The sequence below is a fragment of the Cricetulus griseus genome (assembly GCF_003668045.3).
Source record: "Cricetulus griseus strain 17A/GY chromosome 1 unlocalized genomic scaffold, alternate assembly CriGri-PICRH-1.0 chr1_1, whole genome shotgun sequence".
Classification (NCBI taxonomy): Eukaryota; Metazoa; Chordata; class Mammalia; order Rodentia; family Cricetidae; genus Cricetulus; species Cricetulus griseus.
Window position 1 is genome coordinate 88,326,418 of NW_023276807.1, and position 15,072 is coordinate 88,341,489.

Consider the following 15,072-nt stretch of genomic DNA (forward strand, 5'->3'; position numbering starts at 1 on the left):
TTTTAATTTTCCAAAACTTAGGTGGCTTATACTACAGAGATATTTGAAAGAAACATACCACAAAGATGCAAACAAGATAGAAAACAAAGGTGAAAACAAGCCTCCAAGTTGAAAGAAAAGGACAACATTGATGTCAGTGCATAAACTTTTAAATATAACTATCATTTTGTTCCCAGGTTACTCAGATTAGATTATTAGTCTCTTCAAAAGTATCATAAATTTTTATTTAGAACTGAATCAAATCCAGGACTTTTCACATATTAGGCAAGTACTCTAACACTGGAATACATTTCCAAATCAAAGATTGTTATAATATATATAATATATATATATTATATATATAATATATATATTCACAACCAACTAACTTCAAAGCATGTTACACAATAATTAAAAATCCCAGAGACTGATATTGTGGCTCAAGCTTCAAGCTGAAAATCAGAAAAGCAGAGCAGCTGATCACTAGCTCTTACGCGATCTTAGTATGAAAGGCAATCCTAGGTTTACCATACCTCAGACTGTAACCTCTCCTCAGTGTGCCTGAAGAATCCTGAGACTTCAATATCTTCCTATCCTCAATATGGCTGGAGAATGAATGCCTGATACTGACTATTGAAGACACTGCTCCTATCTTTTATACCCCTCTAGTGCTGGCATATGATCCCAGGTGCTTCAATCATCTTTGTTTGAGTTGTTTCTCTTTAGGACTAGATCAATCTTATGTAGATCCAGGTGGCCTTGGACTCACACAGATCCATCTACCTCTTAATCCTGAGTCCTAGGATTAAGGGTGTGTACCACCACTGCCTGATCTCTATAGCTTGAGGCTGACTTTGTTTTCTGAATCCTCAAGAAAATTTTAATAAATCATAAATAATATATCACCATAATAGCAAGATAAAATAAATAAAATGATGTATGACAAATAATAATATTGAATCGGTAATTAAAAAAAAAACTCCACCTCTCCCTCCAAAAGACAGGACCAGTTAGATTCACCACTGAATTCTTTTACTATTTATTTGTGTGTATGTGAGGGGGTGCTTGTTCATGTGTATGTATACAGGCATGTGCATATTACAGCACATATGTGGAAGTCATAAGACAACCTTTGGAGGTTGGTCCTCACTTTTACCACCTTGTGTGAAAGGATCTCATCTCTGTATGCATCAATCTATCTAGCCCATGAGCCATTTTTATTGAGGTCTCTGGTTCCATCTTATGGAATGGACCTTAAGTCAAATCAAACATCATTTGGTTACTTCCACAAGGTTTGTGCCCACCATTGGCCTAGAAAATTGATCTTTGCTTTTTCTTCTGGTAGCCTGCAGAGTACCTTTCCACGTCATATACAGTAGAACATAGGATGAAGTGTAGACACTAGCTCTACCTTTCCATGTTCAATTAGTTGTGTGGGTGTTTTCTTCAGCAATGGGACCTTGCTGTCAGTTAGTAGAAAACAACCTATTGTCTTTTTATTGGCCTGATTTGTTTAGAGATAAGGCTGTATCTTCTAATCCTTTCAAATAGTGCCATTCACTATGGGCCTATGGTGATTATTTTCATTCAAACCACCACAACACTGATCAAGTTGACTTCACTCTAGTGTTACAAGGATGGTTCAACATACAAAATAATAAATATAATTCACTTAACAAAATAATTCAAGACCAGAATTCGCATAGTTATCTTAATAGATGCAGAAAGGCTTTTGAAAAATTAAGATCTATTCATAATAAAAAGTCTGGAAGAAACTTGTGATATAAGGAACATACCTGAACATAGTAAAAAACTACATGTAATAAACCTGTTTCCCTCGTTGCACTAAATATAGAAAATTTCATTTTTACACCAAGATAATGAAGAAGGTGAGGGTGTTTACCTTTAGTACTATTATTTGGTATAATACTTGAAGTCTTAGCTAATGCAATAAGACAAGAGAAGGAAATAAAAGAGATAAAATAGGAAAGGAAGAAAACAAAGTATCTTTAGTATGGAGGGTATGATCCAGTAAATAAAACCTTCAGAATACAAGAAAATCTTAGAACTAATAAACTGAGGACCTAAATATGAAATCCCAGTAGCTACAGATACCTGATTCTTAACAATGACAAAAACATACAATGGAGATACAATACTCTCTTCAACAAATGGTGCTGGGAAAACTCATGATCCAGACATAGAAGAAAGAAAGTAGAACACTACCCCTTGTCATATATGAAGATTAATTCAAAGATTGGAAAAATCTAAAAGTGATACATGAAAAAGTAAGGAAAACAATTCAAGGGATTGTCACAGTCAAAGACTTTCTGAAAAGAACTCTGGTCATTCAAGAAATAATGCTAAAAACTGACAAATGGGACCTTATAAAATTAAATAAAAATCTGCACAGCAATGGAAGTAGTCCACCGAGTGCAAATATGGCTTAAAAAATGGGAGAAGATACTGTTACACATTTAGAAGAAGATTAATAACTAGAATATAAAGAATTCCAAAAGTAAATGCAAAGGGATCAAACTTCCCAATAGGATAATGAACAGACTGTTATTAAAAGATGAAATGAAAATGACCTTTAGACATGTTTAAAATGTTCAGTGGGCCGGATAGATACCTTAGCAGTAAAGGTGCTCACTGCCAACCCAGAAAGATCTGAATTTGATACATGGAACCAAAATCATGAAAGTAATAAACCAATGCTCACAAGATGTCTTCTGTTCTCCACACATGTGTTATTGTACATATGTGTATGCATGCACATATAGGCACACACACAAACACACATTGAATTAATTGATTGATTAATTAAATGTAATAAAAACAATTTCATTAAAAATCTTCAACATCATTAGCTATCAGAGAAAAACAAACTAAAACTAAATTAGATTTCATTTCACCCCAGTCAGAATGTCAGTCATTATGAAAACAAATAACAGATGCTGGTTAGATGGATAAGGGGGCTGAAAAGCCTGACAACTGGAGTCTAATCCCTAGGAAAAGGAGAGAAGTGACTCCCTCAGGTTGTCCTCTGTCCTCTATTTATATGTTATGTCATGGATGGGCACACAAAATAAATATATTAAAAATGAGATTTTAAAAAGTGTAAAGAAAATAAACAACAGTAAAGGTGATAGGGGATGCCCTTCTGTGTGCTGTGAATATATGTTTCTCTTATTGGTTGATGAATAAAGCTGTTTTGACCAATGCACAGGCAGGATTTAGCCAGGCAGGAAATCCAAACAGGTATAGAGAAAGGGGAGAGTGAGGGAGATACCATACAGCTGTTGAGGAAGCAAGAGACCCAGACATCACTGGTAAGCCAAGACAACGTAGGGATACACAGATTAATAGAAATGGGTTAATAAGTAAGAGAGAACTAGCCAATAAGAAGCCTCAGCTATAGGCCAACAGTTTATAATTAATACAAGCCTCTGTGTGTTTATTTGGGAATAAATGGCTGTGGGACTGGATGGGACAGAAACTTCCTACCACATAAAGTTTAGGGAGGATGTGGAGAAATAGGGACATTTAGTCAATGATGATGGAATATAAGTTAGTTCAGTTACTATAGAAATCAGTATGAATGTTTCCCCCATCCTTAAAAATAGCTCTACTATATGACCCAGCTACAGCATCCCTTCATAGTTTCACAATAGACTCCACGGCGACATATCACAGACATGCTTGCATACCAGTGTGTATTGCAGTTCTATTGACAACAGTTAAGTTATAGATTAAATCCAGATGATAGTCAGTGTGAGGTTGGATTAAAATCTGTGGTGTATGTATGCACTGGAATTGCATTCAGCTGTAAAAGGGAATGAAAGTCACAGGAAAAAGGGATGCAGCTTGACATGATCATATTGCATGAAGTAAATCAGACTAAGAAATACAAATACTGCTTTTTTATCATGTGTGGATCCTAGACTTCCTATGGCTTTATCAAATCACATATGCATGAAAGTAGAAATCACACTCTAAGGGAAGAAAAAGGACTAACAAGCAGGGCAGGAGGAGAGAAAGTTAATAGGGGAGTGTGAAGGGACATGGTCAAAGTGCATTGTATACGAGTAGGAAAATGTTGTTTTTTGAGACAGGGCTGTTGCTGGTGGTTCTCTTGTCCTGCCAGGTCCTACCAATTCAGCCTCAAATGAAGACACAGAGACACTATATTAATTATTAAACTGTTGGCCAATGGCTAGGGCTTCTTATTGGTTAGCTCTGTCTTAATTATTCACCCATTTCTATAAATCTATGTATTTTTACATGGTCTTATCAGAGAATGCCTGGTGCATCCTATCCTCCTGCTTCCCCCATGGTGTCTGTTCTGCATCTCTCAGCTTACCTTTGCCAGTATTCACTTCATCTCTTAGTCCCACTTATCTTCATGCCTCTATTGGCTATTGGCCAAACAGTGTTTTATTCATCAACCAATACAAGAAACATATATACAGAAGGACATCCACCATAAGGTAGGAAGAATCTCAAAAACACAGGGCTTCTCTGTGTAGCCTTGGCTGTCCTGGAACACTGTCTGTAGATCACACTGGTCTAGAAATCATGGAGTTCCACCTGCCTATGATTCCTGGTATTAAAGGTATGCGCCACCACTACCCAGCTTTTTTTAATGTAAAATGTTCTAATGAAAACCAGTATCTTGAACAAAATAATACACACCAATTCACCAATTTATAAATAACATGGCGCAAGCTTAAGATTTACATCATATATATATATATATATATATATATATATATTCTTATACATCATTAAAAAGGTGCTTTCTCATAAGGCTATTTTGCTAGATTAGTTCTACCCCTGCACACCCATAGCTTCAGCCTATGGCTTCCTTTACTCTATTCTGTTCTGCCCTTTATAACTTGGTGTTTATGCATCTACATCAACCTAGACTACAATTTCTCAAGGAGTGAGTGTTTTCATGTGTGAAGCTTCCAAAGCACTTGCCAAAAATTGACTCCCAACACTTAATTAAAACAGAGGCACCAGATCCTTTACAACCAATTCTGTAGAATAGCTACTGTCTGAATATTATATTTTAGAATGTACCTAATAAGTGCCTTCCAAATGTCTATGAACAGTACAGGGGAAAACAGTCTCCAGAAGATAATTGGAAAGATGCTGTGTTTTCTATGCCAAAGAGACTCTAGGATTCCCCAGTGGTGGTGGTGCATGCCTTTAATCCCAGCACTTGGGAGGCAGAGGATCTCTGTGAGTTTGAGGCAAGCCTGGTCTACAGAGTTAGTTCCAGGACAGCCAGAGCTGTTACACATAGAAACCCTGTCTCAAAAAATAAAACAACAACAAAAAAGACTATGTTTAGTTGACTATGACAACCTTTAAGAAAGACTGCATGCTGTGACACTGGATCTAAGCAACACCTTGCAGGCAGCCTGTTTCTCTTCTTGCTAATTTCCCATGCAAATTACTTCCAAAATAGCCTTTGCATGCTTCACAAGGACTCTCCACAAATGAGAGACTGTAGCCCAAATGTCCTAGTGAGTCACACTTTCTCTTGAAAGCCCAGGGTGACTGTACCTGTGTCCAGTGTAGACCTGCCATATATGAATCATAAAACTAAATAGAATTAAGTAAATGTTAGATCACAGACACTTTAAATTATTCCCCCAAACAAACCTTCATGCACAGCAGATGATGAACAGCTCTGATGTATGTGCACACTGTTCCAGGAAAGCATATGAGGACTTGATGAGGAATTGGTGAGAAGCACAAAGTGTCCATGCCTGGCCCATCCTTACACTGGACACATCCTCTATGAGCAAGAGTCATTTACATCTGTGTTATGGACCCCATCTCAGCTCATAAAGCTATTGAAATTTCTGCTCATATATACTATTTTGAATAGCCAGGTTGTGGTTTTTTATACTGCATTAATTGTCATGGTCATGAATTCCTATTCTTCTGCCAGATTTTGAAAAATATGCTCACATTCTCAGTATTTGAGTACATTAGCCTGACCACAGCCATTAAGTTTTTGTCAACAGGACTTTCTGCCCTCTTTTTTCAAAATGTCAGTCAGTCTACAATTGGAGCTGATCTAAGATCTCATTTGGCTCAAGAATTCTCTCCAGAGGCAGAGGCAGAGGCAGAGGCAGGCAAATCTCTGTGATTACAAGGCCAGCCTGGTCTACAGAGTGAGTTCCAGGACAGTCTCCAAATCAATACAGAGAAACCATGTCTTGAAAACAAACAAACAAAATTCTCTCCAAATATTTTACAAATCATCTCTGTTTCTGTCTGTCTCTTTTTCTCTCCTTAGTTTTAGGTAACACTTTCTGTTTTAAAAAATATATAGTATGGGCTGGAGAGATGGCTCAGCAGTTAAGAGCACTGACTGCTCTTTCAGAGGTCCCAGCAACCACATGGTGGCTCACAACCACCTTGAATGAGATCTGGTGCCCTCTGCTGGCTGCAGGCAGAAGACTGTATACATAATAAATAAATAAATCTTAAAAAAAACAACACCAAGACCATATATAATATATATATATATATATATATATATTAGTTTTGTTATTATAGAATTTCATAGACAGATATATTTTGATCACATTCACCCCCCCACACACACACTTTCTCTCCAACTCCACACAGATCCACCTCCCATCTCCCAATCCTCTCCCATGCGCCCCACCATTACATGAGGAGCTATTGACAGGGGATAGATAACAGGTGGAAGGAAGCCCCTTTTCTTTAAAGGTGTGGCCTTTAGTAAGTCAACTGTGCTTAAGTGGATAGACCTACACTCATTCATATACAGGCTGCATAAATTGGACTCAATGGATTATGAAAACAACAAACAGATCCGTTTTAAATCCATAGGAAACATGTTTTAATTATTTTGTCCTAATGAATCTGTGATCAAATTTTATTCTACTCTCAATACATCATACAAAACATGCACTTTTGGGCCAAGATTGTTTAAATCTATAAGAGAACATTCCTGCTTAGGGTCCTTTGCTCTCTTTATTTTCCCAAGATAAGAAGTAAAGCAAATCCCACCTCTTCTCAGCCTCAGTATTTCATCGAATGATTTTTTTGTTAGAAATATAAGCCTTATTTTAGGTGTTTCTCAATCTAAAAAAAATAGCTACCAACAATATGTTTTTATCAGCCATTTTTATCTTGCTGAAAAAGTGTGTTTGTTGAGTTGGTTATTGCTCAGTCTTAAATCTGGTAATTGTTTCAGATTTTTCACTTATTTTAGACATTTTCACTTTGCACCCTAGAGTAAATTAAGATGAAAGGTAAATTAAAAGGGAGGAATCCAACATAGGAAGAATAAATAAACAAAACACAGACTGTGAAGAAGGAATGAAAACAAGGTCTCCTGGACCAGCCTGCTAGAGGCATGCCACACATGTGAAGTGTTTGCTGTTTTAAAACATTAATCATGTACTTACCCTGTTTATTTAGCTATCAGTGCTTTTTTTCCCTGTAACTCTAAAAGTGTGTAAATTGTTTAGAATTAGGGCTCTAGCTGAAACTAGATGGTGGCTGTTTATAGTGCCTGGCTTGTCTTGTAACCTCAGAGATTCCATTCACACCCTTTTAAGGTTGATTATTACTTTCTTTAATATGACATCTCAAATACCCTTTTTATTACCCGAGACCATATGTCCAAGTCACAAAGATAGGAGGCTTGAGCACTCCCCCAACGGTCTTGTCAGAAGATTTCTACCATCTTGCTCTTACCTAGAACCCATGCATTAAACCCAGAATGTCTAAGTCTAAACGCTTACCTAAGTTTTAACTTCCAAAGATATTAAAGTCTCCCAAGTTCCCAACAGTCTTTTCTTGGTAGATGCTATTTTTATTAAAAGTTTATAATTTAGATTTCCTAATGGGAAATCCATGAAGGCTATTGCAGACCCATCACAGACAAGAGCCTCTCCCTGGGTTTAATATAACTATAACTCTTGTAAGGGATAAGCACTATCCACATGACACTGAGTTACCATTTCAATCCCCTGAAAATGGGAGGAAAACATTAGGATTTTCTCTTGGAACACAGATGCAAAACACCATGACTTGTAACACCCAAATACCCTGTAAAAATCTAGTATCTTTATTTTCTTGACCAAAATTTTACCAAATACCCTATTCATTTTTTTGGATTTTAACAGTTCACTGTTGTATGAGAGCTATCTCCTCCCTCCCTGCCCTTCACCATCACTCCTCATCTTCTCATCTTTCATTGTTATGGTGATTCAGAACCACACTCATGCTGTCACTTTGACTCTTAAGACTGTTGGCTGGGGATAGAGAGATGCTCAGTAGGTAAAGTAATTTGACTGCTGAGCCAGCATGATGACCTGAGTGCAGATTCCCTGCATCTATGGAAAAGTTGGGGATAGCAATACACACCTGTAACATCAGGGCTGATGGCCAGTGGAGACAGCCAGATCCTGCAGGCTGCCTGCCTAGTCAGTTGAGCTACAATAGAGAGCTAAAATAATAATATTGCCCATCTCAAAAAACAAGGTGAAAGAACAATAGGAAAGGACACCTGGCATCAGCTTGTGGCTTCCACATGTGCACAGATGAGTGTATACACCTGAACATACCCATACACAGAACAGGTATTGCCCCTAACAACAACAACAACAACAACAGCAACAACAACAACACACACACACACACACACACACACACACACACACACACACCACGGGGGGGGGCGTTTTCTGTTTCCTTTTTTCCAATAACTGAAACGTATAAGTTGTTTAGAATTAAGACTCTAGCTGAAAGTAAATGATACTCTGGTTGTTTATCCTGCCTGACTTGTCTTGAAACCTCAGAGTTGCCATCGTTTAGTTTCCATTCACACATTTTTTAAGAGTCATTATTACTCTTCATAATATGACATCTCAAATAATCCTTTGCCACCCGCTTCACTGTCTGTTTAATTGTTACACTCAGCACTCAGGTAATGGCCAGATATCACATGAATCATAGTATACATTCTGAGTATACTGGCTAGCCCGCCTTGTCTGACTCACTCACTCTCCACTGGCCTCCTTTAGAAACTGCAGGAGGTGAATCCTTGTGCCTGATCAAAGAGCTGGGTCTCTAGATTATTGGGAATGTGCCTTGAAAGAGGGTTCAGACACACAGCTGGGCTAGTCAATCTTTGCTTTCTGCCTCACGAAGTGAGCAGTTTGCTCTATCTTATGCTCCCACCATGGTGCACTGCCTTGATATGTAGCCCAAAGAAGAGAGAATGAGCCTTAGAATAGCACTTCCATGATCATGAGTTTTAGTTGTCTTGTGATAGTAACCTAAAGCTGACTAATCGTAGCATCATCATTGTACAGAGTGATTATTATTTCCTTGTTTTCTATGTCCATGATGTCAGAAACTCTACTGAGGAAAGAGGAAGAACAAAATTCCAGTGAGTTCAGAGTCTGACTTATATCCCATTCAGCTATGGACAGGCAATGTGTCCTCAATGCTCCCAGGCCCTCTTCTCTGAGATCTTTTGTCACTTAATGCTAACTCTATCCTTGCCCTCCAGGTGTCCAGTGCCCTTACCAGCAACTCTCCTTCTTCAAACTAAGCGTTTCTGACAAATTAGATCATAGACACTCAATATCTAATGTGACAGGACGTATCAACTCTCTTGGGGTAATTGCAAGAGTTCTAACACTTGAACCAAAGCAAAGATCACCAAGTCATTTTAAGTCTTTATTACTGAAAAGGAGCATACAAGATGGAAAAGAAGATTCCCTGGTTACACTGAAATAAACTCTTAGAGGACATAAGGTTTTCTGAGATTTTCCTACTCATATGTTCAAGAAAAATTTGCCCACATGCATGTGTGTTACATATATGTAGGTAAACAGAGATATGAGGTTGAAATATCATGATTTGTTGGCATGAGATTAGCACAGAAAACAGCACCTTGAAGTTTTATAATTATTTAGTGCTGATGTATGTCTAAACAATTATCACAATTATTTTTAGGTGAAAGAATAAAAAAGTATCACAGAAGTGTCACTAACTTGCCAAGTCCAAGAAAGGCTGAGTAGCTTGCCTAGTTGCAGTATCAGAACAGTGTCCATATTCACTGACAGAAACATCCATAGGTATCTTCTGGTCAGTCACCAAAAACAGCACCAAAAACTCATGCTTGTAAGGATATGCTCTCTGGCAAGGCCAAGTGTGTTTACAAGAGCTGAGTCATTTTGTTTTGTTTTCACTTTGCATTTGAATCTATGAAAGTCTTGTACTGGTGGTATTTCAAGTCACTGAAATGAAGAGTTTCTTATACACAATAATTCTTAGCGTATACTTGGCACATTTTTCATTTTGCTATCTTTCTGAAATTTCTGACAAAAGAAAATTGAGTGTAGGATTTGGTGGATAAGTGTCATGTGTGATATTTTTAGGATCAACTGGATTTATGTGAATACATCTGTGTTGGGGAGGGGTGGGTTGTACATGCACGCACTTGACATTATGCAGATGCAGGGGTCTGAACTCAAGTTCTAATGCTTGTGCAAGAACCTGTACCTCTCAAGCCCCTGACTGGATACATCTTTTCTTTTCTTTTTTTTTTTTTTTTTAGTTTTTCCTTTTTAATTTAAAAATTTTTGAGATTATAAATTACATCATTTTCCCATTCCCCTTCCTCCTTCCAAGCCTTCCCAAGTACCCTCCCTTCCTTTCTTTCGAATCTATGGCTTACTCTGTGTGTGTGGGGGGGTGAGTATTGTATTTGTATGTGTGTATGTGTGTGCATGTGTGTGGTGTGTGTGTATGTGTGTGTGCATGTATGTACATGTGTGCATGTGCGTGTGCATGTGTTGTATGTGTGTGCTGTATGTGCATGTGTGTGCATGTGTGTGCGTGTGTGTGCGTGTGCGTGTGCGTGTGCGTGTGCGTGTGCGTGTGCGTGTGCGTGTGCGTGTGCGTGTGCGTGTGCGTGTGCGTGTGCGTGTGTGTGTGTGTGTGTATGTGTTGTTGTTGTATGTGTTTGGGGGCTGACCATCTGGCATGGGATAACCAGTTGGTAACCTCTTCCAGATATGACTGTATAACCTGGAATAACTGCAGAAAACAGGGAATGAGAAGTAAAAAGGGACCGTTGTAGGGTGGTGAGCAGAGGGAACAATGGGAAATGAGAAATTAGAAAGCTTTACTTGCGCAGGGGTTAGGGAGGTGAATACAAAAAAAGAAAGGAAAATAACAGTAAAGATGTCTGAAAATGTCAAAAAATCATAGCATTAATTATCTAAAATTATGTAATACATGTAAGTCAGTGTATACATGTATAGTTTAAATAATCTTTTCTCCTCCAGATTGAAAATGCTCTCCCCAAGAGTCATAGACAATCTAGCAACCCCACCCCCAAAGCAGACATGAGAAGCCCTATTTTGAATTGTTGGTTAGGGATAATCAAGAGACTTCAAAAATATTATAGGCTATTGCTGTTGCCCTTGGTTGTGCCCCAACACTTAAACCAAGTGTTAAGTTTCTATCAGTGAAGATGCCTGGGTATATCTGAATGGATTTAAATAAGACTTGGTGAAGTTTCATTGACTCTGACACTTCCTGAGAAAAGAATTTTCTTTTCTATTATTTAAAAAAATTATTCCAATATTTTTAATCCTATTTTCCCACTCCCAGCTGCTCACACACTGCTGGAGAAGTATGCCATTATTCTTTGGTTTAAAGTTTGATAATAAACCCAAAATTCAACATTTTAAAGTGGCATTTACATAGTCTGATTGATTAGCATTGCTCTGTTTGAAGTGCCCATTCAATGCTTGATTCCACCATTTTGTGTCTTAGTTAAATTGCCTTCAAATATCAGCAACACTCTGATCCTATTTAATCTGTTGATTGGTAGTTGATATTTGTTTTGGTATCCTTTTATCAAAAGTGAATATACCTTGAGAATTCAATTTTATTAACTTATTAGTTTAACTAATATAATTTACTATTCACTTTTTAAGATGTCAGAGAAATAAAGAAATTAGTTTGCCCAAGATCTTGTAGTCAAGTAAAAGCAATGGATTGCAAGCCAGGATTCTAAGTCCATGTTCGGCATTAAGATTTGATATTTAATAACTTCCTTTTGCACAATGAGCCCACTCTTTACCCCAGCTAACATGGCAGCATCTACTCTGCTGTGACACTGGCCTGAGGCTGACACATACAATACAGGGAATGTCGGAAAGTCATTATTTCACTGTAAAAACCTAAGTAGATAAAGATCATCTACTTAATTTGGACAGTGCTGGAACATGTCTGACAGTTCTTCAGAAAGTGCCAGTAGGATCAAGTTCACCACCCACACAGGTGGCTTGCACCATAGACTCTTATTACCTTCCCAGGCCCTTCTCTTCTGCCTGAGGCTCTTCCTTCTAAAGTAGAATAAACATTTTGTGATTTACTGTAAATGCATCAGAATATTTCTAAAGGATGAATTGCTCGTTGTTATTTGAGAAACGTTTTTAATGAGATTTTTTTTTTTTTTTTTGAGTTTTCAAAAGTAAAACTTGAGCCTAACCTAGAAGGAAAGATGCCCACTGTGGAAAGGGCCAACACAACAGTGTTTCCTTCAGACAGAGTTGGTATTTTGATAAAGTAAAATTATATCTAAGCCTCAACCATCCTCTGGTAGTATTAATTTTGGTGGGAAGGTCATGCAGCTGGGAAATGAGAGAACCTAGGAGAGCAAACAGGGACACAGATGAAGGTGTGTGCTCCAGGAATGAGGCAGGAGACCCAGAGCTAAAGAAAAGCCTGGAGAGTGAGGGCCCCCACTATGATGGGGCAAGACCAGACTTCATTCCATGGTGTTAGCCCTGCTATCTGTTGTGTGGCTTTCATAATCTCCCATTTTCATCAAAGCTGCTTAACTCTGAAACCTCTTCCAACAATCTGGAGGACAGAGGACAGACCATATGTGTACTTGTAAACGAGTGTGAAGCTGAAGACCATGCTGTATGGACACGTGACCTGGAAATCAATGGCAACTACTAAGGGGTTCTGGAGTTGGAGTGACACAGGATATAGTAAGTGGAACACCCAAATATCTACCACAAACGCGCAAAGTAACTTGCTAGAGGTGTTTCTTAGCTATGCAGGAAATAGATGCCGGTTGCTTTATATAAGTGACAAAGACCTAAAAAACAGCAGTTGAGGACATTTTCACAGCGCACACACAGAGGGTCTCACAACCAGATAAAGCAAACTTTGAGCCACAGAATAAAATATGGCACCAAGGAAATGGGTTCAGAGCATGTTATTCCAACCCTTTTGCATAAACTGGTCTTTTAAAATGTGTTCCTTGAATCCCAGCCCTAGGCAGAGGCAGGTGGATCTCTATGAGTTCAAGGCCAGCCTGGTCTACAGAGCAAGTTCTAGAACAGTCAGAGCTGTTGCACAGAGAAACTCAGTCTGGAAAAACAAAATAAAACAACAACAAAAATGTGTTCCTCATTATATACCAGGTACTGTATTAGGCACTGGTGTTGGGGAGACCAGTGAACAAAATAAGAAAAGAAAACAACAAAAACCCTTATATTCTGTTGGTGGAAAATGAAATGAATACTTCTAAACAATAATCTATGGGAGATAATAATGGAGAAAGTGTTCTGGTGGAAGCTCCACCTCAATCCCCTTCTCTCATCTCTCCCTCCCCAAACCCCACCCCATCCCAGAAAGTCCTCCATCCATGGCTCCTCCCCCTCCCAGAGATGCTCAAGCCCACTCCCACTGGGTGTTTAAACTGGCCCCCCTCCCCAGAAAACAACATGTGGTTTTTCGTTCTTTCTTCCCAGCCTCCCCTCTGAGGGGAGAGAAAAATCACCTGGGAGCATTTTAGCCATTAAATCTGGGCTTTTTCTAATGCAGTTTGATTTGGTCTGATTTGGATCGCAGCTTGGGGGAGGGGCTTATCAGGGTACAGAAACTTGTCAGAAAGGAGTGGGTATGTTGAGAAAACAAATGGCTGGAGAACACTGCCACTTTCTGCCTTCTGAGAAAGAGCAATGCTCTAGCTTGCCTTCTGTTGCTGTGATAAAACACTGACGAAAACCAACTTGGGGAAGGAAATTTATTTTTTTTTCATTTCCATATCATATCTCACCTTTGCAGGAAGTCAAAACAGAAACTCAAGGAGAAACTTGGAGGCAGGAACTGAAGTAGTGGTCATGAAGGAATGCTTCTATTGGCTTGCTTCTCATAGCTTGCACTGCTTGATTTTTATACAACCCAGACTAGGGGTTGCCCTGTCTACGGTGGACTGAGCCTTCCCACATCAATCATTAATCAAGAAAATGCGTCCACAGTCTTGTCTACAAGCCAATCTGATGGAGGCATTGAGTTGACAAAAAACTTACCACCACAGGCAAGCTCTGTGGATTTGTATCTAGACTTAATCAAACCCGTTTAACAGAGTCAGCTGTTATCTGATTCTTTACTCTAGGGACAGCACTGGTTTAGACAACAAGGTAGAGACACTGATGGATAAGAAATATTTTCAAGGTTCTTTCAGGCTAGCACAAATGGTGGTATTTTTCCAGTACATACCCCCTTTCTCTAATGAGATCTCCCCAAAGAGTTAAGAAATGAGGCCTAAAGAAAAACTGGTCGTTCCTCCTGTGCGTCAAGAGTGGGATAATGACTTGAGTCATGTGGAGTTTTCTATTATAGCAGTAAGGAATCTCAATAGACTAAGGCAGAAAGAAGTATAGATAAAAGTATCTGAAACTTTGCTTTGTTTTATTTCTATTATGTTATTTGTTCTTTTTTTTAAAAAGATTTTATTTTATTTATTATGTATACAACATTCTGTTTCCATGTGTATCTGCACACCAGAAGAGGGCACCAGATCTCATAACAGATGGTTGTGAGCCACCATGTGGTTGCTGGGAATTGAACTCAGGACCTCTGGAAGAGCAGGCGGTGCTCTTAACCTCTGAGCCATCTCTCCAGCCCCCTATTTGTTCTTTTGAAAATATTTATTTTAATATTATATGTGTGGGTATGTTGATTGGCTGTATGTCTGGGCACCACATGCAT